Consider the following 25612-nt stretch of genomic DNA (forward strand, 5'->3'; position numbering starts at 1 on the left):
TCTATGATTCTATGACCTCTCAGTGGCTTTCAATAGAATCAACAATGGTATCAATACCACCAACAATGTTATTGTGATCCACTTTGCAGGGATGGGCCTTGGAGGCACTTTCTTATAGTGATTCCATTCCTTCTTGTAGGGGCGAATCAAGAATTTGGTGCTGGATTGGTCCTCTTTGAGTCCTTGGCAATTGACTTTTGGAGTACTTCAGAGATCGATTCTCTCCCCTGTGCTATTTAAAATATACATGAAACTGCTGAGAGAGGTCATTTAGGGTTTTGACTCTTGATGTCATTAGTATGCAGATGACACCCAACTCTATTGCTGCATTCTCCACCACAATCCAAGGAAGGAGATTTGGTCCTAAAGGGGTGCTTATCATTAGTAATGTAGTGCAGAGGAATGCATAAACTAAATTTTCACCTAGAAAAGAGAAAAATAGCCTGCTCCTAGTTAGTCAAAAGGCAGGCAAGGGAATTTGGGCCTTCAAAGATTGATTGCTCAAGGGGAATAGGCCTGGATTTTCTGTTTGCTAGTTTCCCTTTAATAAATTTTTTAAATTTAATTTATTTCTACCTTTTATGAGAATAATTAAACTATGCTTGTTGTAATGGTTGTAAGGTGCTGTGAGTCCCAAATTAGGGGGAAAGTGTGGTATACAGAAAAACGATGATGATTCCTCATTTGACTCCCTTTTCAGTGGACCACATTTGTTAGAAGTGAATAATTTGCCTTTTGACAGACATGCTCAAGGCAACTAACACAACTATAGCAGCACCAAACAATTATAATATTGTACAAAATCATATGCAGCATAATACATTTTGCACAGAACTTGGGGCTAAAATAATTTGGGGAAATTGTTTAACTTTAGTTGTGTTATGCTATTGTTTTACAAATAATGGTAGCTGGTTAAAAGTAGCTAAGGATGAGACATACAATTATCCTCTGTGGTTATATTGAGATGGAAGCACTAGAAGAAAACTTTGCAAAATCATAGCAACAGGAAGTAAAAATACAACAGAGACTAGTATGCAAAATGAACCCTGAAGAAAAATGTCTCACATTAAACCACACTAACATATGGCTTGGAGTGGAATGTCGCTTTGAGCTGAAGTGCCTATCCCTATACTATTTATAGCCTAAAGCTATTTTTGTGGTGCATGGTTAGGCTAGAGGTAGATAACATAGGATGATATGTGTATTTTTCCTCACAGGTAGAACTTGCATCAACTCTATGAAAATACATTATGTGAAGTTGACAAGAAAAATCTCTGCCTGCACCCCTGTTAATCTAATGTTATTAGAGGAGATAATATTGGGCTAAAAGGATTAGTTATCTGACCTGGCCTAAAACAGCCCATATGTTTTTGCCTCTTTGTTTTTAAGGTAATACTAGACTTTTTCCTACGATAGATCAACACTATTGCACCACACCATTGCTTTGTAATGTTGTTACTAATGTGTGTGTGGAGACGGGTAACTTTTGAAAAAAAATACATGAAAGCAATATACGTAGAGTGTGTGGCATACATCAAAGAGTAGAGCAGTTACAAAGATTAATAGAAAGAGGAAGTGTATTTGTCAAGATCATGAATCATAACCTTAAATCCACAAAGCTGAAATAACTTTACAGCGGTTAATTCAGTAAGGAGGATTATTTTAAGCTATTGCTTCAAACATGGGAAAAATTTAAAATAGGAATGGAGCTTGATTTTTAAAAACCTCATGCAGAGGAATAGGGCATTTTAATCCCCAGAGTCACATTGAGACAGAGAACTAGTCTCACAGTACTAAGTGTACATGGCAAGTGGTTGAAACCTGTTGTCGTTTATTCTTACATACCAGTTGGGATGAAAACATTTCCAATGAGTCTCTTGCTTTTTGGCATCATGATACTTATTGGTCCCAGCAAATGTAATGCATTTGAGACTCAGATGTGCTATTTTTGTTTGACAAGTAGAAATAATATATTCTTGTTGTCCCACTTAGTGAGGACATAAAATCCTCATTGGATCAGGAAACACAAGAAAAGTACCTGAAATCCTAATCTTGATTACTAGAATCTTAATCCAAATCCTAACTCTGGAATAACAATGAGATTAGAAAATACCCCATTCACTTAAAGCCAAATAACTATTTCAAAACTAGTCTCTTCATTTTTAAAATATCTTTGTGTCTCTGTTGGAAATCAAGACTTTAGAAGCAAACCACAGTTTATGGATGCTCCACTATAAAATGTGGGGTTTTTTTTGTGAAACCCAAAAATCTTACATGGAAATCAGTAGGGTCAACCATGGTAGGATGATTTAAGTATTGTACTGAGGACTCTGGCAGACCAAGGTTCAAGCTAGTGATGGAAACCTATTGGGTGATTTCCGACAAATTATACTCTCCCAGTCTTAGCTAAACCTTTCTCTGAATAAATATTGCCAAGAAACAGTCACTATATGTCACAGCTGACTTCAAGGGTCAAAGTAGTTTTCTGCTTTTGTATTTCTTGACTCCATCAGAGGATGTCCTGCGCAAGACCATAAACAGAACAGAATAGATGCAAATCAGTCACCAAAGGTTGCTTAATTGGTTACATCTTTAAAATGTGGAAGAATCCAATAAAATAAGTTTTGCAACACTCAAAATAAATATTTTGTACAATTTATAAATTTCCATGTCTAATGCTGGAGGTCAGAAGGGCACAAAGAGTAACCATTACTACCTAATGGGGTAAGATTATACTCAAACCCCTTTTGTGTAATATCATTGACATCCTGCTGTTTCCTGATTAGTAACTTATTAGTATTTAAATATGCTCATAAATGTTTCCCTTGAAATTTTCTGTTGACAATTCCTGCTTAAAGCCAAATTTGCAATAGTATGAGAATTAATTTTGCAGATAAGATGAGAAACAGAGCATTGTGCTTTTATATTTATACTAATTATGAAACCAGAAAGAAAATAGGATCCATAACCACATCCCACTCATTATTGCAATTTCAGCAGACTTTCTGTAATAATTTCTAGAGTGTGCCTCTACATAGATATATATTCACTCCTGTATGATTCAGGCAAATATAAGGCAGTCCATGACTTACAAACATCTGACTTACAAACAGATTATAGCTAACAACCGGGGGGGGGGGGGGGGTGAGACAACAGAAAGTGAGAGAAATCTACTCCTTGGAAGGGAAATTCACTCCTGAAAGAGTTATCAAGGGGAAAAGGTATCTCCACTGAAGCTTTATCACCAAGCCTTAATGCCACAACAAGCCAATTTTTTTCAAAATCCAATTATTGCAGGGATGGAAAGTGAGGTGAAATTTCCTCACAGGGGCACAGATAGCAAACCAAACACCACAGGGGGATTCTTTATGCTATCCAAAAGCTAACATTCAATCTATCTATCTATCTATCTATCTATCTATCTATCTATCTATCTATCTATCTATCTATCATCTATCTAATTATCTATCTATCGATCTGATATTACATTTAAATGTGTCTGTTCCGACTAACATACAATTTTAATTTAAGAACAAATCTATAGAACCTGTCTTGTTCATAACTTGGGTACTGTCTGTATATATCATATATACTCATATAGATCAACTTCATGTCTAAGTCGAGGGCAGACTTTGGGGCCAAAATTATGGATTTTGATATGATGCATGGATAAGTAAACGGTCATTCCATGGAGAGGAGAAAGCAGCAACACAGCTTTGGGGTGCCACATGCCCCTGGCCAAAACCATTGCTGTTTTCCCACCCAAGAATTCAAAAAGGTTAGAAGTGGTGCCACGGTGAAGAGTAGAAAGGATCGGTGCTTCTTTTAGGTTTTTCCAGGATGGGGTTGTTGTATGTCTTTCGGGCTGTGTGGCCATGTTCCAGAAGTATTCTCTCCTGACGTTTCACCCACATCTATGGCAGGCATCCTCAGAGGTTGTGAAGCCACACACAACCTACACAGAGAAGCCATTGAAATCCACAAGCATGTGGACAACTTTAACAGAAAGAAAGAAACCATGAAAATGAACAAAATCTGGCTACCAGTATTAAAAAACTCTAAAATCAAAACAGTAGATGGGAACCAACACTCTGAGGGCAGAGGACAGCTAATGACTGAACAAAGGATGCCCCCAGGCAAGGGGCATAACCTTTCCAATGCTAATTAGGGTGATTAACTGAAACATTAATGCTGGCTTCCCAGTGACAAAGGACTCTTGCCACACCCTGGACTTTCCACAGATATATATTCTTTCCTTTCCTTGCCTAGGTTATCCATACCTCACAACCTCTGAGGATGCCTGCCATAGATGTGGGCGAAACGTCAGGAGAGAATACTTCTGGAACATGGCCACACAGCCCGAAAGACATACAACAACCCTGTGATCCCGGCCATGAAAGCCTTCGACAACACATTTTCCAGGATGGATTCAAGTCTCGCCTTTTGCCACTCTACTCAGAGAAGCAGACGGTTATGTTTTTGGTAAGACTTAAGGCACAATACTTTGATGTGGGAATAGGTCGACCCAGGTTTTTTGGGTTGTCATTTTTGTCTAAAATTTCTAGACTTATATATGTATATATAGGGTATCCTGCTTACATCTGCATGATCCAGGGAGGTCTTGAATCCAGGATTGTACCATAAAGGTTTAAACCAAAGCTTGAACTGTCTCTGGTATTAAGGATTCTGATAACTATAGCCAGAAGCATAGAATTACCAGGCTCTGTTGCAAACTTGTCTATTTCATAAGAGTAGCTACACTTCAGCTTATAGTAAGTCGTTACCCTCCCCCTTTCGTGCACTTTAGCCTTCTTTTGATGGGACAGTAGGGATTTCTAAGGTAGTCATTTCAGGTTAGATGGGGGAGAAGAGAAAAGGGAGAAAACAGTACTATATATATTTTGTTAGTGCTACACAAAGCCAGCTTCACTGCCAAATATCTGTGTAGCAGCAACTTAAAAGGATTTTCTTCCTAATTCAGTTATAAAGACATGACACAAACAGGAAGCAATTCATTAACAGGCACGCTGGTTCAATTAAATTGCAGAATTAGGCTAATGTGGCATCTCTCCAAAAAGCCTTGTGAAACTGTTTTTGAATTTAGGGACCCAAGCTGACAAAAGAGGGCATTTCTAGTATGAAAAGATATAACTGAAGACATTGGGCTAAAAATGAAATTTGCAGAGGAAACATCCCTTTGAGAATGTACTGTAAATTTGATTGCAGGGGCATTTCATTCTATTACAGTCTCCTTTCTCAAAGACAATGGCATCAAGGAAGGCAGGAAAGCAGAGAGCTGTAAGGGCTGTCAGCCGGGCTGCTGGGAACCACTGTCAGGACCAATCTATCACACTTTAGCTATTTTTCAAGACTTGGTCTAACCAAATAAGAAAAGGATCTGGCCCGCAAAAATGGTTGGGATTGCTAGTACCAAGGACAAGGTCAGTGGCTGATATAAAACTCTAATAAGTACAGACACAGTCTGCAGACTGCAATAAAATAGAAAAGATGTCATTTTCCTCCTTCTAGGTCCATTAATCCTGCCTTCATGTGGTTTTTACAAACAGCAGCAAAGGAAATACTTGAGTTTTAAGCACTTGCCTATGTGTGCTAACTTGATCTTATTTTTAATCAGCTCACACTTGTGAATTACTTGCGGTGAAATGTATGTAGCACCACAGTTAAAGCCCAACTCATTTTTTTGTTGGTGGTGTGCATGTGCAACCCAATATATCATATAGCGATATATTAAAAGAGCTGCTTTCCACTGTGGGGGAATGCAGGATTAAGGATGTGTCTGCACTGGATTTTTCTATAACAATCTCTCCACAATCTGGCATTTCCATTGTGGTGCCAGCCCTGCTAATCCTTCACTGTACTGCACAGATGCCATTGAATTAGTACGCAAGAATTGGCAAGGCTTTGGTAGAGCTATATTTGGGAAAGAAAACATGGACCATTTATGGTCTACACAGCACCATCTGTCAGGAACCTAACATAGCCTGCCCCCTTCCCTTTTATAGTGGAATAATAGCACTATTAAATCCTTGATAGGAGCCCCCGGTGGCGCAGTGGGTTAAACTCTTGTGCCAGCAGGACTGCTGACCAAAAGGTTGGCGGTTTGAATCCAGGGAGTGGGGTAAGCTCCCATCTGTCAACCCCAGCTTCCCAAGCAGGGATATGAGAGAAGCCTCCCACAGGATGGTAAAACATCCGGGCGTCCTCTGGGCAATGTCCTTGCAGATAGCCAATTCTCTTGCACCAGAAGTGACTTGCAATTTCTCACGTCATTCCTGACATGAAAAAAATCCTTGATGGTGTCTCATTCAAGTAATAAATAAGGCTAAACCTACTTAGCTTCCAAGATCATACATTTTTGCCATAATCATTCATATTTCAAAGCATGTATATCACGTATATTTTTAACATGTTAATCTTACACAGACTATGTATATGCAACACCCAACCCTTCTCTGCTGCAAGTGTTCTATAGTTACTATAGTAGTGTCAGTGATTGAGTAGCTCTGGCTATTCAGATATTACATGCCTAAGAAAATCCTATACAATGTATAGGGTTGTCACAATTTGACAGGCGACTTGAAAGCATATATCCCCATGTAGCCTAAGTAGGGCCTAAATACCCTACACTGCTTAGCGTCCATCTGAGCTTGGGAGCTAAGCAGTGTCAGCCCTGATTAGTAACTTGGATAGGAAACTGCCAATGAATACCATGCAATGTAGGCTTCACAGTATTTTAGAAGAATACATGGCTTGTGTATTCCTGCCTAGAAGGGCCCTGAGAAATCAATGGGGTCACCATAAAATGGTAGGTGACTTGAAGGCACACACACGCATGTCAGCAAGAAAGAAAAAGGATAAAATGAGTGATTAAATTTGTGGATTTAAAATGGCAGAGAAGATGTAAGAACTGAAATATTGAAGATATTTAGTTATTCACCTTTTATCTTGTTTAAATCCTAACCTGGTAAATTTTCAAATAATCTCAGTTTACTGCTGATAATAAGCCTTGCCTTTTCAGCAGAACATAAAATTAAACAAACAGCATCAAACCATTACTAAGCTGATGCTGTTACACAATTTATCAGTACAGGCAATCCCTGAAGAACATAAGGGCCTTTTCACATATCCATATAATCCAGTGTTATAGTTCAGCCCATGATTGTGCTTGATCCTAATGTCCATGCAGAAGTGGATCATGGGATTTCTGGGCCTGCGAGCTAGCATGAGATTTTAAGTCCTGAAACTGAACAGTCTCGGTCTCCAGCAGCTAATGAAGGCCACATTCCAGACGGGAGCCCCAATGCTGCTGAGAAGTCGTTCTCTAGGGAAGCAAGGTCAGAGGCTGAAATGAATTCAGAGGATGAATTCCTAGGTGGACAGGATAATAAGCTTGTAGATTGGAGACTTAGTTTCCATAAACTCTGTGCTGCATAGCAGAATATCCGAAGGTCACAGCGCTTGTTAGAGAAGAAGCCGTTATCAGGTAGTCAGGGAAAACGACATGATTTCATGTGTATATTACAGAGGCCAGGGGGATTTTCTAGCAGTCTGGTCAACATTGGTTATTGAAGCAACATCTCTTGCAAAGTTCTAGTCAAGCCTGCTAAGGGAATTCTAGTTTTTTATTTATTTATTTATTTATTTATTTATTTATTTATTTATTTATTTACAGTATTTATATTCCGCCCTTCTCACCCCGAAGGGGACTCAGGGCGGATCACATTATAACAAACATAGGGCAAACATTCAATGCCCATAAACACATCAAACAGAGACTGAGAGACACACGCAGAGGCAAGTTAACCTTCTTCTGAGGGGATGTTCGATTCTGGCCACAGGGGGGAGCAGCTGCTTCATCATCCACACTGACGGCACTTCCTCATTCCAGGTCGTAAATTAGTTAATCTTGCCTCCCCACTTTATAAGTGGTACCTTATCTCCTACTTGATAGATGCAACTATCTTTCGGGTTGCTAGGTCAGCAACGAGCAGGGGCTATTTTTTATTTTTAATTGACGGGTGCTCACCCCGCCACGGGCTGGCCTCGAACTCATGACCTCATGGTCAGAGTGATTTAAGGCAGCTGCTCAACAGCTGCGCCACAGCCCGGCCCCATGTCTTCGTTTGTTCCATGTCTTCGTTTGTTCATGTTTCATGCTTGCACATTTGAAATATTGTTCCTGGATTTTTGTATTGGATTTTATGCTGCTTTGCATATTCTGGTTCCTGTGCTGATGCCCTGTTTGTCTTGGTTTTTTGGAAACTACTCTTGTACTTTGAATCCTGTGGAGTATTTCATACATTTAGACTTTGAAGTTTTTACTATTTTTGTTGAACTACTTTTTATATAATCTTCCATAAACTGCTTTGCTGATTTAACTTGGACTGGAGTTTGATGGTTAAGTTCAGAAGTGCTTCCTGCCCTGGAGTACAACACCCAGAATATCAAGGCAGAATAGCCCACAATATCTGCTTTGAACTGTAATATCTGAGTCCACACTGCCATATAGCCAAGTTCAAAGCAGATAATGTGGGATTTTACTCAGCTGTGTGGAAGGGGCCTAAATCTAAAGTTTAGAGTGGGGCCCAGGTAAATGACCATGGAGTGCAGCATCCTGCCCATGGGTCTGAGTTTGGGGATCCCTGTGCTAAAGGCTTCTGTTCTAAAGAGGTGTTTCATGTCTACATTGTGTGTTATGCTGCAGAGCTAATTTATGAAAAGCATGTTCCCCTCCTTACAAAAGTTGTAAACCTCATTGAAAACATAGTGCAGCCAGAGAATGTTTGATAATCACAAAACATTTTCTTCTATTTAACACAGGGGTCCCCAAACTAAGGCCCGGGGGCCAGATGCGGCCCTCCAAGGTCATTTACCTGGCCCCCGCCCTCAGTTTTATAATATAATATTTTTATATAAGTTTTAACAATATAATATATTGTATATACATATAATAGTGATAAAATATTATAATGTTATACAATATAATACTAATACCATATAATAATATTAATTATATGTTATATATTACATATAATATTACAGTATAGTGGTATAGTTCAATATAGTAATATATAATGCTAATATTATGCTATGCTAATAATATAATATATTGTATGTACATACAGCTGGTATGAGTCCCCTTCGGGGTGAGAAGGGTGGGATATAAATGTAGTAAATAAATAAATAAATAATTTTAGACTTAGGCTCAGCCATAGTCTGAAATGATTTGAAGGCACACAACAACAACAATCCTAATTAACTTGACTATCTCATTGGCCAGTAGCAGGCCTACACTTTCCATTGAAATCCTGATAGGTTTATGTTGGTTAAAATTGTTTTCATTTTTAAATATTGTACTGTTCTTTCATTGTTGTTGTTGTTTTGCACTACAAATAAGACATATGCAGTGTGCATAGGAATTTGTTCGTTTTTTTTTTTCAAATGATAATTCGGCCCCTCAACAGTCTGAAGGATTGTGGACTGGCCCTCTGCTTTAAAAGTTTGAGGACCCCTGATTTAACATGTTACTTCTTGGCAGACAAATGGGGCTTGCAGTAGAGTAAGAAACATGCAATCTTCTTTACTAACTTCAATGTCTTTATTTCATATTCTAGAAGAAACTTTACAAAACCTGCGCTTTTGTATGGTTTTGGATTTGATTTGGACTCCAGAGACATCTTCCTGTTTATATTATGAACAAAACAAAAATTAAGCAATGAAATGTATGAAGAGCAAGCCAACTGCATTGCATGTCTATAAACTTTACAGAACTATGATTTTTCTTGTTTGCTTTCCATATGGTTCAGCCAACTACTGCTACCAAAAAAAATATATCACAAAATGCTCATTTTATATCTGAAGTACAAATTTTATTGGTTTCATTGACAGCTCTGAATAGGACCATGTTTTTGCATTATACAACTATCTTAGTGGCAGACAATGCAACGTATGCCTGTTAGCTTGAATGTGAACATTATATCAAATATTACAATGACCACAATGAATTATTCAGATAATTAAGCCAATCTTCTAATACACACCCAATCCCTCTCCAACTGATTAAACTTCCCGACTTTGCAAAAATAAAACAGGAACATATACTCAGGATTAACTCATTTGCTCTTAGAATTCAGGCACTGATTATAAATACAGAATCAAAAGAGTTTAGAAAATGCATTTTGGAAAATAGTCTTAATGGCAGCAATTAGTGTTTCATACAATACAATTCATAATTTTCCTCTGGAAAATATCATCATAAACTGTTTTACAAGAGTATGACAGGCAATGTATATCATGTTTATAAATGAAGTTTCAAAGTTCCTTTTGTTACTTTATAGTGTTTTATAAGAATATTTTCCAACTTGCATAAAGATGTTGTTTTATATATTCTTTATAAGATTTCTTGAGTGTCTAGTGAAAATCCAATACCAGGATAATCTAATGCTTTATCAAGCAATCAAGAGAACTACTGTTCTTTTTTTTGACACAAATTTCTATCCTGCTCTTTAGCATAAGTTTTTCCAAGGAAATCAACGTCAGCAGCTTGAAATAATAAAACTGTCTATCAATAAAGCAAGTTTATTTTTCCTCCTCTTACTTCTGTTGTACTCATTTTAATTCAGTTGCTGCAAACAGTTCAAAGTTCAGAATGAGTTTATATGCAGTTAGCTCACCCGCGGGAAGAGGATATGAGGAGGCAGAATCATGCCCTTCCCAGTTGGCTCAGGGGAAGGCAGGCTCCTGGAACTCTCTTATCTTGTGTGTTCTTCTGCATCATTTTCTTGACCATACTCTAATGTTGTATGGCCACACATGTCCTGATTTTCATCTGTAAAGAGTTAGAGGATATGTTTCATAATATTTGTTCATAATGCAAGTATCTTGTAGCATCTTGGAGACTAATTGAGGGAATGAAGTTGATAGCCTAAGCGATTGTGGAATAAATCAGTTTCCTCATTGTAGTTCATAATGGTTAGAAATCAATGATCAGGCCCAGTCCTCAGGCCAAAGAAGCAGAGTATTCACTGTTCCTAACAAAAGCCATCTTTATATCTAGAAAAGTCAGACCAGATCTACAAAAGTATAATTATGATTGGACATCTGCTTTTAAATGAAGGACTATTAAAACTACCTTAGTAACTGAAATCAACATGCCTTCACAGCTAGATCCAGAAACTCTGTGCAGCTGCCTCATGTGATAAACCAAAAAACTGCAATTTGGAACACCATTTGGCTGGAAGTATTCCCAGCTGATTATAGTATTAGGAAGAGTAAGGACACTGCCTCAGGTGGCACATGCTGGAGATAGCAGTGACAGCTTCTGCTCCAGCCATTATTTCTGAATGTCCTGGCCAATTCCTTCTTTTGGAGGATGCAGTTGTATGTGACAAAGTACCACCTGTCTTCACTCCTCCTCTAGTTTACTGATGCAAAGGTTTAATGGGAATGCCATCCCAGCCCAACCCATGAAATAGTGGGGCCAATGCCATTTTATCTTTTAATCCGGACAGCAAAATATTAGGTCTGTCCCTGTTCTATGGACTGCCCATCCAAAAGTGCTGATGTGACAACCTTTAATGCCTAAACCAAGAGCCATTTGAACAGATCCCAAACTGGCAAGGGACAACATTTTGCATGTTGCACTATTGCCTTTTCATAGTGCTATGTGAGGGAGACCATTTTACACTGGTGTGTGGCCAGTGCTGCCCTGTAGTTACTGGTTGCCAGGTTCTTCTGGAGTAGAAAGTTAATATAAAGAGTATCTGATTGGGCCTGGACTTCACCTCAATAAGCAAGTCTTCTTGATCCTAGTGTACTCCGCAGCTGTGATTCACTGGCTCTGTTCATAGCTCTTAACTTCCCTTTGACGGATGCTTAGAGTTACTCACCCAGATTCAGGCTTTCTTATTTTATCTCCTGTAAAATTTGCAGTGTGACAACAAAGGAGCACACATTTTAAAGCAATTTCTACTGATAAATGCAAGTACATGTGCCTCTTGTACATACCAAAGATGTGGTTTTAAATTCCCATAAGATTAATGAATAAAGTGGGTGACAACAGTAGCAACTGTAATACAGAAAGCTGATAGTTTCGGGACTGATGGCTTAGGGACTGTCAGAAAGTGAAATTAAAAAGTAGAACTGCCCTTTTTTCAGTTTGCAAATCATAAAATCATATACTAATAGACCACATGGCCATCTAGTCCAACCCCTTGTCATGAAGGAAAAGCAGAAAGTATCCCTGACAGATGACCATCTAGCCACTGTTTAAAAGCTTCCAAGGAAGGAGCTTCCACCACACTCCGGGACAGAGAGTTCCACTGTTGAACAGCTCGTACAGTCAGAAATTTTTTCCTAATGTTCAGGTGGAATTGCCTCTCCTGTAAATTGAACATACAGCTCCCTCTTTCTTATGACATGCTTTTACATATTTATACATGGCTATCATGTCTCGTCTCAACCTTCTCTTCTGCAGGCTAAACGTACCCAGTTCTTTAAGAAACTTCTCATAGGGCATGGTCTCCACACCTTTGATCATTTTAGTTGCCCTCCTCTGAACACCTTCAAGCTTGTCAATATCTCTTTTAATGCAATAGAAGTCTTCAATGCCCTCCCCAAAAAACAGAATACCATCAGAACAATTTGTGCTTGGCTGAAAACTTCTTGCGAATTCACAGTGGCAAATGTCCTGATGTAACCTGTCATCATGATAAAGGAAAGCAGAAGAAAACAGAAGAAAACAGAAGAAAACAGTAAAAAAAACTTCTGCCAATTGTGGAAGCTATTGTCTTTTGTGGCTGACAAGAACTGGCTTCAGATTCAGGACCTATTACCATTGAAGAACCTTTGCACAATGATGGTAATCTCAGGGCCTTATTGAGATCTTGTGCCAGATCAGGAGACGCTGATCTAAAAGGTCATCTTGAAACTGCAGTTATGAATGCCCAATATACTAGTCCCCAAATACAAAATGAACTAATAAACATTTGTGGTGCCAAGATGCAATGCATCACAGCGTTTCTCTGTTTGGCAGATGAAACTTTGGTTGTGAATACCTCAGGCTTTGTGAAGATAAGTGATATGACAGGTGGAGGAATTGCAGACATTATATTGAAAAAACTGGAAAAAATTGGGCAGAACTTGCAATATTTGTGTGGACAGGGTTATGATGGAGCTGCTAATATAAGCAGTCATATTAGTGGTGCACAGGCAATTATATCTGATGGCTGTCTACATCCACTGCAGTGCTCACTCACTAAATCTAGGCTTAGCAAAGACTTGCAGCATTCCACCTGTCAGAAACTGACAAGGAACAATATTATTTGTGTGCAATTTCTTCAGAGCATCATCAGACTGGAATTGTTGAAGAAAAAATAAAATTCTATTTTTCTGAATCAAGAGCAAATAGCCTGTTGCTGCTTTTTGAAACACGTTGGATTGAGTGACATGATGCAGTTTTATGTTTTTTTGGACTGAACAGTGTGGTGGTGGGAACACTTGAAAAACTAAAAGAGAGTTCTCCATACAACAGTGAGACTTCTTCCAAGCTGGACACCTTTTTAAAGCTATTCTGAATGCTGAATTTGTAGTAACTATACACATCCTAAGAAAGCTTCTGTCATCATCCCTTCAGCTTAGCAAAACATTACAAAAAGTAGATATGGACATTTCCTGTAGTCTGCAACATGTCAACAGTCCCTTAGAAAAAGCCAGGGAGATGCACACAGAATCTGTGAAAGAATTTCAGGAGATCTTTGATATAGCAAGATCAGTGATGGAGTCTATGGGTGGAGAAGTGAGGATTCCTCACATCTGTTCAAGGCAGATTTGTAAACGCAACATGCAGGCAACTTCACCAACACCAATGGAATTCTAGAGGCTAAATGTGTACATACCATTTCTGGACTTTTTCTGCAGTCAACTTCAAGAAAGGTTTACAAGGCACAGGGAAGAAGTTCAGGAACTGCAAATGTTGCTCCCTATTAACTGTGGCCATTTAAAATCCAACTTGAACAAGTGCACAGAACTTTACAATAAATGCCTTCAAGGTACCGACACACTTATGGAAGAATTTGACCTGTGATGTAAAAACTGAAAAAGATTTCACCTGCAGAAAAACCATCAAATGCACAGGAAGCATATCTTGCCTGTGATAGACAGTTTTTCCTAATGTGAAGAAACATTTTCAGATTTCTGCAACATTATTGGCAGGGCCGGCCCTAGGTAATTTTCAAGTGTAGGCGAACAGAATTTTGGTGCCCCCCCAGACCAATCACTGAAAAATAAAAGTGTTGGATAAACGAAAATGTTGGATAATAAGGAGGGATTAAGGAAAAGCCTATTAAACATCTAATTATATTATGATTTTACAAATTAAGCACCAAAACATCATGTTTTACAACAAATCAACAGAAAAAGCTGTTCAATGCATGGTAATGTTATGTAGGAATTACTATATTTGCGAATTTAGCACCAAACATTGAACTAGGATATAGGGCAGTGTGGACTTAGATAACCCAGTTCAAAGCAGATATTGTGGGTTATTCTGCCTTGATATTCTGGGTTATACGGCTGTGTGGAAGAGCCCTGAATGAATCATATAATTTAAATTGTTTAATGTTTTGGACCTACTCTTCATGATTCTCTAAAAAAATGTTTCGACCCTTCCAATTTTTTCTCTGGCTACAGGCCTGCTGCCAAATAATGACGTTTGAACTGCATTATATGGTGAGTGTAGATCCATGTGTATTGAACTATATTGAGCTATATTGAGTTACATTTGGATGTAATAGACTTTAAGCTCATGTGTCTTGACAGGGGATTTTTTAAAAAAAAGGTCAAGATAGGGACATGGGAATTTCCCATGGATATTTACAGGGTGACAAATGTGATAACTCTTCAGCACCAAGTGAATGCTATTATTCCACTTTAACTGCCGAGTTTCATCCTATGGTAGTTTGTGATTGGCAGTTTAGCGAAGGTCATTTATATTTCTCAGCAATAATAGCATTGTTAATTTTGTAATATGAATGGGACCCAGATAGGCCTTTTTCTTACCTGGCAGTGCTCTTCCTATATTGCTATGTTCTTAAATGATTAAAACAGCAAGTCTTCCAGTGTCTCACCAAACTACAAACCTGAGGGTTCCATTAGATGAACAATGACAGCTGAAGTGGAATAATAGCACTATAACTGTGTAGTGTGAATGGGTCCCTAGTCATGCATTCTGTTCTGTAATCATTAGTCAAGCAATTTGAATGGACTGTGGGTGACAGGATGGCACAGTAACTGGGTACACTGCACCACCATAATTCTCTGAGATTAGACCATCGCACTTCAGAAGAAGGCAACGATCTGAGCTTTTAGACACACACTTCGGTCCAAATTGACTAATTAAAAAGGTTCTATCAAACACAGCTGCAGATCCTGACACACAGCAAAGTCCTTTCTGAGAACAGAGGAGGGAAATCACATGCCTTTTCTAATGGATAAAAATGCATAGCTTTCATTCTCCCTCTTTCCCCCCTTGTTCAAAGCCCTCTAACTCTTCTCTGTTATCATTCAATTTAATGCACCATCTGTTCATTTCAGGCATAATGTTTCAGCTGAGATGTCAAAAGAAAATGCACATTAATCAAACATTAGCATGTTTGAGGCAAGTATTATCTAGAAAAAAGCAAATATATAGATCAACACACTCTTATTCTTTTTCTTTTTCACATCTCTGTGGAATGCTGTGCAGGAGGAGAGAGGAAAATGGATGATCCTCGTAAACTACTTCTGTATCCTGATATTTAAATGTCTGGTTGCATAGCTAGGCAGAGGAGATTTCCTTGGTGACCTTGGAGAATGTCAGAAAATATATCATTGATTATTTTAGATTGCCCACAGCAAAAGTAAAAATCACGTAAGAGATGTCACAATAAGACGGGAAAAGGGCAGCAACATAATTCTATAACACGTATTCATCATGTACAAAGTGTGCAGGTAATACAAAATGAAAAAAATTGATATCGTAAAGTATGTTTTAAATAGAAGGAAAATGATTATTTAGGAAGGACGGTCAATCCTATACATGGCTGCTGTTCAAGTTCTGCCGCATGTAAAGGGACTTATTGCCTAGGAAGGGCACATATGAGACTGCAAAGATTCTAATATTATGCTGATATCAGTAGGTTTGAGCTCAAACACACAGTGATCCTTTGAAAAGCAATGCAAGAAAATAATTCAGGATTTGAGAATGTTACCTTTAAAAAAAATAGGTTGTGGCCAACCTGGTTGGGGGATTCTGGGAGCTGTAGTCTCCATTTTCTAAGCTCTGTAAAACAGGAGCACACAGTAACAACCATTTTGGAAAAGTGCCTCTCAGTTCGTGGAAAACTCAGTGACTCTTACACGCATGACAAAAATGTCCTACTTTCTACTCTCTGTTCTGCACATCCACCTAAAATACCCCATGGCCATTTCCTTTACACAAAGTGCTATCAAGACCTGAAAATGTAAAGTGTCACGTTGTGTTTAACAGGGAGATCATTTCACCTCTGCAATTTTCAGTGTGATTTCTTGAAGATATGACATAATGCAATATGACAGATGTCACTTCAAGAGAGCAAGCCGATACTGGCTCTATAAGGGACCCCCTGTTAATGCATCCTTCCAGAATTTCTTTAGGCTTTTGAAAGCCAGGTCTGCTGATGAGCCGCCTGTCTCTCAATTATGACAAAACCAGGTCAGCTTTTTCTAGCGCATGGATTCATGTCTGAGCTGATAAGTGATTCTAAAATCGCAAGGCTGTTCTTTGTGTGCCGCACTTAAAAGAGTTAATTGTACATGCCATACACACTTCCTAGTTGCTAGGTAACCATGGTCTACCTTCAAGTTGTAAAAACCAATGAGTTTGCTCTGATGTAATCCTTCTGAAGTTGATAGCAGGGGTTGAAGTTGAAGGTAGGGTCAACAGAATCGTATCACTTTAGGAAACCTTCAAAAGAGAATGAATTCTCTCTGGCAGCTCATTAGGACTCTTTTAAATAAAATTATTCCACTGACCTATTTAGAACAGATGCTTCAATATACTATTTTTGCATATTTGATTTTCTTGTTAATAGATGCATAGAACATGTATACATTGATCCTGCATCTTATAAATCAAAAAGACCATTGGTTGCCCTATTTCCCCGAGTAGTGAGAAATACTAGGTGTGGTGCTCATATGGGTTTTACTCCCTTTGGAAGAGTGAACTTGGAAGGCATAATGCATTTGGGTGATATTTAGTTTTATTTACAGATAAGTTGAGCACAAGTGAACAAATCTGTGGCTGGGCTTTGCCAAAGTGAAAACAAGAGTAGGCTTGTTTATTTTTAATGGTTGCATGGATGACAGAATTTCAGCAGCCACTGAAGGAAATTGAGTCCTCTCTGGTTTTCACTCTGGCAAGCCTACTTGCTGCCCTACATCAGATGGACAGTCAATAACTTTGTTTTTTGTGTAGTGGGCCCTCAATATGTGCAAATACTTGGTTCCAGGACCCTATGTATATACCACAATGGATGCTGGAGTCCCTATTAATAAAACGTCACGAGAAATTATCAGAGGTGATGGCAAGCCTCCTCTGCCAGACAGGGATTCTTCAGGCTCCCCTGTTTGGAAGATCATGCCAGCTGTCTGCTTTTGTCTTGCTGGTGGTAGACAGCCATTTGTTCACCAGCTTTTGTCTTGTCTGATGGGCTCCTTGGAGGCAGGGAAGCCTGAAAATGCATTCCTGGCAGCATGGGTTTGCTATCTCCTCTGCTTTGAATCTACAGTTGGTTGAGTCCACAGATTGTCATCCCATGGATATAGTAGAGCCACTGTATTTGTGTCCTGCATTGGCTGCAACATCAGTGCTGAAATACAACACCACCTGAGATCTACGAGTGCGGCATTTTTTCGAAGGAAGTAGAGTGTTTGCAAATCCGGACATCCACGGGGTTATAAAGGTTCATGTTTATAAAGCTATTGTTGTTCCATGTTTGCAAAACATGGACCATCTGCAAACATGTTCTCAACTTCTGGAATGATTTCATCAGTGTTGTCTTCGAAAAATCTTGCAAATTTCTTGGGAAGACAGGCAGACAAACATCCGTGTTCTAGAAGAAGCAAAGATCCCCAGCCTTGAAGCAATGATTCTCTGTCAAAAACTTCACTAGACTGGCCACATCGGGTCCGAATGCCTGATCAATGTCTCCCAAAGGAGTAATTTTACACTCAGCTCAATAACAGAAAACAGAATGTTGGTGGACAGCAAAAGAGATTTAAAGATAGGTTTAAAGCTAATCTTATAAAATGTGGAATAAACAACGACAACTAAGAAGCCCTGGCCCTTGAGCATTCTAACTGGAGGTCAGCTGTTATCCACAGTGCTGTGGATTTTAAAGAGGGACGAATGAAGGCCAAAAGGGGAAACATGCCAAGAGGATTATCCATCAAGCAAACCTTTTTTGGGACCACTTTCCATCTGGAAATGTATGTTCTTACTGCAAAAGACCATGCAGATACAGAATAGGCCTCTACAGGCATTTGCAGACCCATTGCCAAGACCCTACACCTGGAAGACAATTATACTCAGTCACAAGGGATAGCCTATGATGATCTTACATTGGTACTAGCATTTAAGGAGCTTGACCTGACATGTATATTATATCCTACATGGCCCCATGAGAAATAGCATTGGGCTCCCATACCTTTAATAGCTGTATGGAAAAATTATGTTCATGACAAGCTATATCTGCTGACATTTCATCCTCTATATCACCATTGAAGATAAATAAGTCCTGACCTCTTTTTTCTGTCATCAACCTATTTCTTTTCCAGTTCTGTCTTCATAATAATACTTTGAGATATTTTTGATAGCAAGTGTACTGTGTTGTGGGAACCAGTGTGGCCTAGTGGTTTATTGTTTGACTGGGGCCTATCTATACTGACCACTTAAATTCAGCCCCATGGCAGCCCCCATGCCACAGTCATGCGGGACAAGACTTTGCCCGTGTTACTGAAAATCAGGGGAAAGACTGATTTCTGACCCAGAATTTGGGCTTTTCCCAACTTGGGACAGTTTAGCTGGTTCTAAAACAGAACTGGGCGTTACTGTCGCTACTACTATCCTATGTATCCTGGTCTCAGGAAACCCAAGGACACGGGATGGCAATCCCCTCCCACCTGCTGCCCCCCATACTCTGATAGTCTCTGGCTATGACACAGGAATGACCTGCTTCTCTTTGCTTGCCCTGTTGTTAGCCAGTGTGATGGGGAGTACTGGAAAGTAAGGGAGAGAAGAAGATGGATTTTCTCCTCTCCCTCCTCCTCCCTCCCTTGACACTTGAAACTCTAGAGCAACCCTACAGTTTGGGCACAGCATGGATTAAGTGGTCGTGGTGGGGCGGTATGTCCAGAGCCACAATCCCCATAATGCTGCTATTCAGAAGGATTCAGGTCACCATTCAGATGGAGTACTGGGGACCAATTCAGCAGAGTTCATTCTGGAAAGATATAATATCTCGAACAATTGCAGTCAACATTGGAGAAACTAGTTTGCAATCATCTATAATCATGGCACCAAACAGGTTACTGTAGATATATATAGTAAAAAAAGGAACTCCCTGTTCTCTCTCCGATTATATTTGATTATTTCTTATTATGTTAAAGAAATGAAAAACATTTTAAATGCATTGGACTTGAACCCTCTTAACAGATATATGATTTCCTGCACTGTTGTGCAAATTAGTCAATATTTACCAAATAATTAAATCATAGTACAGTACCACACTAATCAGCTTGGTTTATAGAAATCTCCAAGCTGCCTCCGAAACGTTTCCTGTATTATTATTATGATTATTCTTCCTGTATTATTATAGTAAGTTCCTACTGATCATGGAGCACTGTCAAGTTAACTTACATATAAATTATTGTCTGCCATGGAAATAGAACATTGTCCTGAAACTAATTCTATGAAAGGAAACAGCTGCCTCCAAGAATAAGATGTGTTTTATATCAACATATGTTTATGTCCTAACAGTGGATTATTCTGTTAATCGTAACCACAGTTTTGCTCAAAGCATTTCTTTTTCCAGTTCTTATTTGTAAAGAAATACTTTGTTAGTGGTAGTCTTTTCACTCTTTTCACATTCCCAAGACCTCAGTCAGATTGTCTACATCAGTGGTTCTCAGCCTGTGGTTCTCAGCCCCAGATGATTTGGCCTATAACTCCCAGAAACCCCAGCCAGTTAGGATTTCTGGGAGTTGAAGACTAAAAATCTGGGGACCCATAGGTTGAGAAGCACTGGTCTACATGGAATAATCATAGTCACCTTGTAGGTGATCTGACCCTGACACACCACATCTGTGATTATATATTTGCAGTGGGTTTCTTTAGGCTTTAATCTGTTTTTTAAAATATTGGTTTCACAGAAAATGTAAACTTTTAGGTATGTGGCATTGCATTGTTGGGAGGAATCAATGGTGGATGGAACTGGTCCAGGGAAGTGGCTCTTTCCTGGGTTGAAATTCACTTTTTATAAAAGATGGTTCATGTGTGCAGATTTTTGCATATCAGTATATCTGTAGTTGTGCATCTCTGCTTAACAGAAAATATGTTTATTCACATGCTTAAGGGGGGGGCACAGCTATATGGCCAAAAATAATATGAAGGATTGAAAATGTGGACCTCCTTCTCACCATAGGGTGAGTTTACCTGGAGGAAATGTATGGCTAGTTATGAAAATCTCACCACAATGTGTGTGAGATATGTGTGGTGTTGGGTCACTACAGGGATAATGAAGACTCAGAATTTGCAATGCCAAACTATTTTTTTTCCATTTAATCTTGGCTGTGAGTTTCCTGTCAGTCATTTTGCTCTTTGTTCTGCCCGGGATCATGACACTCTTTTATGTAAAATGTTGGTTCTCCTCATAGAAAATTGATGCAAACATGCACAGTATGGGGGGGGGGGGGGTGGTGGTGGTGTCTGGACGAAGGTTTTCCTCCTCCTAGTAACTTCTAACCTTTCTTCCAAGAAACTTTCCATTTAGACTGCCCGCCTATCCCCATTTTATGGCTCTCATAAAAAAGGTAGTGCCGTGATAATTTCATGGCTAACTGATTGTTCATTTTACGCTGTAACCTCATTATGATATTTCTCTCTGATTTTCTCACCTTCTGATGAGCAGAACCAGGGAGGTGAAGAGATAGCTAGTCTATGAATAGTGAATGGAGAGAGCAGCAGAATTTCCTATCTGCTGTTTTAGGACTTAATCCCACAGAATAAGCAAAGTGTTGTTTTTCCCTTAAGCTTCGCAACGCCCCATTTTGAAATTAAACGGATGATTTTCCTACCACCATCACATGGTTTCTGTCTTTCCACTTTCTTTTCTAATTATCTGTTTGCTTTTTCATCTCATGGGAGAAATATTTCTCCCCCCACTGACTTCTCCCCAGTTTTCTTTGGCTATTGCAATTTCTCTTTGTAAGTACTGATTGCTCTTGATTCAAAAGGTAAATATTTATTTTGCATTTTTAAAAAAAGCATTACTGTTCCTTCCTCCTCGGTCCCAAAATGGTAATGGCAGAAGAAAGGAATCAATACTGTCCATCTCGGCTCCTCCCTCCACGATGACGTCATCATTATGTTTACAAGCGGGCAAGGGAAAATTCCCATCACATGGTAAATTGTGCATTTTTGTTGCACCCCTAGGCTGCAGGGCACTTTAAACTACACTTAAGCCCCAGAGTATAAGGAAGCAAGCTGTTTATTCAAGACTATATGCAAGCAATAGCAATTCAACATTCAAAGTCAATAAAATGGGGTTTAAATCCACAAGAACAAAGTACCTGAGAATCTTGAAACAAGTGTCTATAAAAGTCACTCAAAGAACAGTGTACAAATAGGATATCAAAGTTAGTCCCAATAAAAGTATCAAGATAGTCCAGGCAAGATATCAATGATTAATCCAAGGCACAATATCAAACTGGAACGCAGAAGGCAAGGCTGGAACACAAAAGGCATAACTCCAATATTAGTCCAAGCTACAGGATCAATGCTGGAACACAAGGCAAGGGTCTTGGCTGGAGAGAAATCCAGTCCAAGATTACTGGAATATCAACTGGATACACCAAAATTCATGGAAGCAAGGACAAGACTGGATCAAGAATCAAGGTACAAAGCTGCAGGAAATAGCATGGAATCCACATGAACAAGGAGCAGAGGTCTCTCTTTCTTGATTTAGCAATGTTGCCACCTCTGAATTTTTCAGAGAAAGTAGCCCTTCTTAAGGGAAACTCAAGGTCTCTTCCTATGAGAAGCCTGCTCATTAGTTTGTTTCAATAACAATGTGTTGCTGCGTATGAAACACTCCCTTTCTCTCCTCTGCTGATTAATCACTCTCTTTCTGTCAAACTCATTAACATTATCACTTCCAGAATCCGAACTAGAATGCCTATCTGGCAAAAGAAGGTCCAACCTTGACTCCTTTGAGGAATGTGGTTCAAGCTGCCTGCTTGAAACCATTATGTCTCGGTCCCAGAATCCACTGGGGCAAACTCTGGCTGCACAGGAACAGGAATCTCAGGCACAAACCCAGAGTCCTCTGGCAAGCCAGGTGCAGGGACAATCACAGACTGAACAGGCCCAATCTCAGGCTCACCTGACAGTGCAGATGGAGGCTGGGCTACAACATTTTTACATGTCTCTACACAGAGAATTGAAAAAGAACTTGATTGCCAAATGACTTAGGAAGCATAGGAAAAAACACACTTTAGAAATGGCAAAATACCTAGAACCTTCTGTACAAGCTTCTATCATGTGATGGGCTCCATCAGGAGCTGTTTCTTAAATGTGTAGAAAAACTGATTTTATTGAGTGTGTTTTTGTGTGTCAGGAATGACTTGAAAAACTGCAAGTCACTTCTGGTGTGAGAGAATTGGCCATCTGCAAGGACGTTGCCCAGGGGATGCCTGATGTTTTGATGCTTTTACCATCCTTGTGGGAGGCTTCTCTCATGGCCCCTCATGGAGCTGGAGCTGATAAAGGGATCTCATCTGCGGTCTTCTCGGGTTGGATTCGAACCGGCAACCTTCAGGTCAGCAACCCAATCTTCAAGTCATCAGTCTTGCTGGCATAAGGGTTTAAATCATTGCACCACTGAGTGCAATGAAGTCTATTGTGTGTGATGAAGTCCTTAGTTCCAAAGTGGGGATATGAATAGCACATGAGAAAAAATTCCCTCACTTCACCATATGCTGTTCACATTCTACTTTGGAACTAAAACAGCCAATAGGAGAAAACAGCCTTCTCCAAAAGTTAAGAAGGCCAGACCATTTGGACAAACATATGATGAGGAAAATCAAAAAGTGGTCCTGGGTCCCAAAGGAAGCAGATGCATGGTAAAGAGAACAGTTTAAATATAGAAATGGTTGTTTCTAGTTATTTCATGTTAAGAGCTTTATTGGGTTGTTTTTTGTGTTATAACTCCCATAGAACCTTCCTAATCAACATGGGGCCTGCTGGCTAAGGATGCTAAAAGCTTTAGTGCAAATGATAATTTCCCAAGATCTAGTAGCAGACAGATGATCCAGTTTGTGTCTATTCCAGCAACATAATCGTTCCCAGTAATATGAGGCTGGATCTACACTGCCCTATATCCCAGGATCTGATCCCAGATTATCTTTTTATCCCAGATTATCTGGCAGTGTTGGCTCATATAATCCAGTTCAAAACAGATAATCTGGGATCAGGTCTTTGGATATAGGGCAGTGTAGATCCAGCCTCAGTCTCACTGGGCAACTACTAGAGGAATCCATTCACAGTCTTCTGTGCTAATATTTGTTGTTTATACATTCAGTCGCTTCAGACTCTTCTTGACCTCATGGACCAGCCCACACTAGAGCTCCCTGTTGGCCATTGCCATCCCCAGCTCCTTCAAGGTCAAGCTAGTCACTTCAAGGGTACCATCCATCCATCTTGCCCTTGGTCAGCCCCTCTTCCTTTTTCCTTCCCTTTCCCCCAGAATCATGATCTTCTCTAAGCTTTCCTGTCTTCTCATGATGTGGCCAAAGTACTTCATCTTTGCCTCCAATATCCTTCCCTCCAGTGATCAGTCAGGCTTTATTTCCTGGAGGATGGACTGGTTGGATCTTCTTGCGGTCCAAGGCACTCTCGGGATTTTCCTCCAGCACCAGAGTTCAAAAGCGTCTATCTTCCTTCGCTCAGCCTTCCTTATGGTCCAGCTCTCACATCCATAGGTTACTACGGAAAATACAATTGCTTTAACTATGTGGACCTTCATTGCCAGTGTGATGTCGCTACTTTTACTATTTTATCAAGGTTGGTCATTGCTCTCCTCTCAAGAAGTAAACATCTTCTGATTTCCTGGCTGCAGTCTGTATCTGCAGTAATCTTTGTGCCTAGAAATACAAAGTCTGTCACTGTCTCCATGTTTTCTCCCTCTATTTTCCAGTTATCAATCAGTCTGGTAGCCATCATCTTGGTTTTCTTGATGTTTCTTGTGCTAACATTTAGGACGTGCAAATGATCAATGCAGGAATGTGACGAGATCAGTCCAAACCCAAATCCTGCAGTTGTTTTATTATTGTATTTAATTATGGTTTCTCTCTACTCCCCCCTTGAATGCATGCACATCAAAAACGACAGCCTACAGCAATTAACATCACAGTACTACAATGAATATATGAAATTAAACATAGTAGAGGCAGGCAGAGCGTTACTGGAACTCCTACAGATACAGTGAAGGATTTTTTTTTTGCTATAAGTAGATTATTTCCAAGTGTTCTGAAAGTAAATAACTAAAATAACATGAATGCAAATCTCTTTTGGCCATGCTGGCTGGAGAATAATAGGAGTTGTAGTCCTATACGTACAAAGAACACCTAATTGGGGATAGGAACTTCCTTAACTTCTATTTTTACATGCTTAAAAAAATCTCCCTAAAATTTCTTCTGCCAAAGGGACCATTTCCCCCACCTTGAAATCTCTTAACCTATTTGGCCTAGGACACCTGACATGATCTTTTCTTCATTGAGATGATCTTTTCTTTATTATCATTTAACTGTCTCAAAGAAATACTCAAGACTGCCCTCTGCAGTTTATTTCTTAGTATACCAAATACAAAAAACAATGGAAGACAAAAGAGGAATTCTGGAAGATGCGCCAAACATCTCCCTGGATGCTTGCTTTTATGCGTATGTGCCCTGCATGCTCACATATACATGTAAACACAAAGGCACACACGCGCACACACACAAAGCTTGAAATGTATTTTCTGCAGATCTTCTACTATTGCAGTTGGAAGTCAGTTGACTCCTTGCAGCCTGCAATATTTTTAAAAAGAGTCCTTTATTTCACCAATAATTGAATTCTAACCAAGATGTGGATTCCTTTCTCCAAAAATGTATAACCTAGAAAAGTAGTCATACTAAATTGCAGGTTTCTGTAATGGGCCTATTTCATCCAATGATGGAGATTTGTCTGAATATAAGTGGCCCTATATCGCTGCTTAACATTTTGATTTTTTTCCCCCTGTGAACTGTAGGCATATTAGGG

The 25612-nt window shown here is 39.3% G+C and overlaps 1 protein-coding gene across 1 annotated transcript in view; it reads left to right on the forward strand.

The window, feature by feature from the left end:
• Nucleotides 1–4465: 4465 nt before the first annotated feature.
• Nucleotides 4466–25612, forward strand: part of epb41l4a (erythrocyte membrane protein band 4.1 like 4A) — a 205522-nt gene continuing 184375 nt past the window's right edge. Inside the window, exon 1 of the mRNA XM_062972183.1 lies at nt 4466–4482. The gene's annotated coding sequence lies outside the window, so the exon portion shown is untranslated. The remainder of the gene's footprint in view (nt 4483–25612) is intronic.

This window comes from Anolis carolinensis, chromosome 2, assembly GCF_035594765.1.
Source record: "Anolis carolinensis isolate JA03-04 chromosome 2, rAnoCar3.1.pri, whole genome shotgun sequence".
NCBI lineage: Eukaryota > Metazoa > Chordata > Lepidosauria > Squamata > Dactyloidae > Anolis > Anolis carolinensis.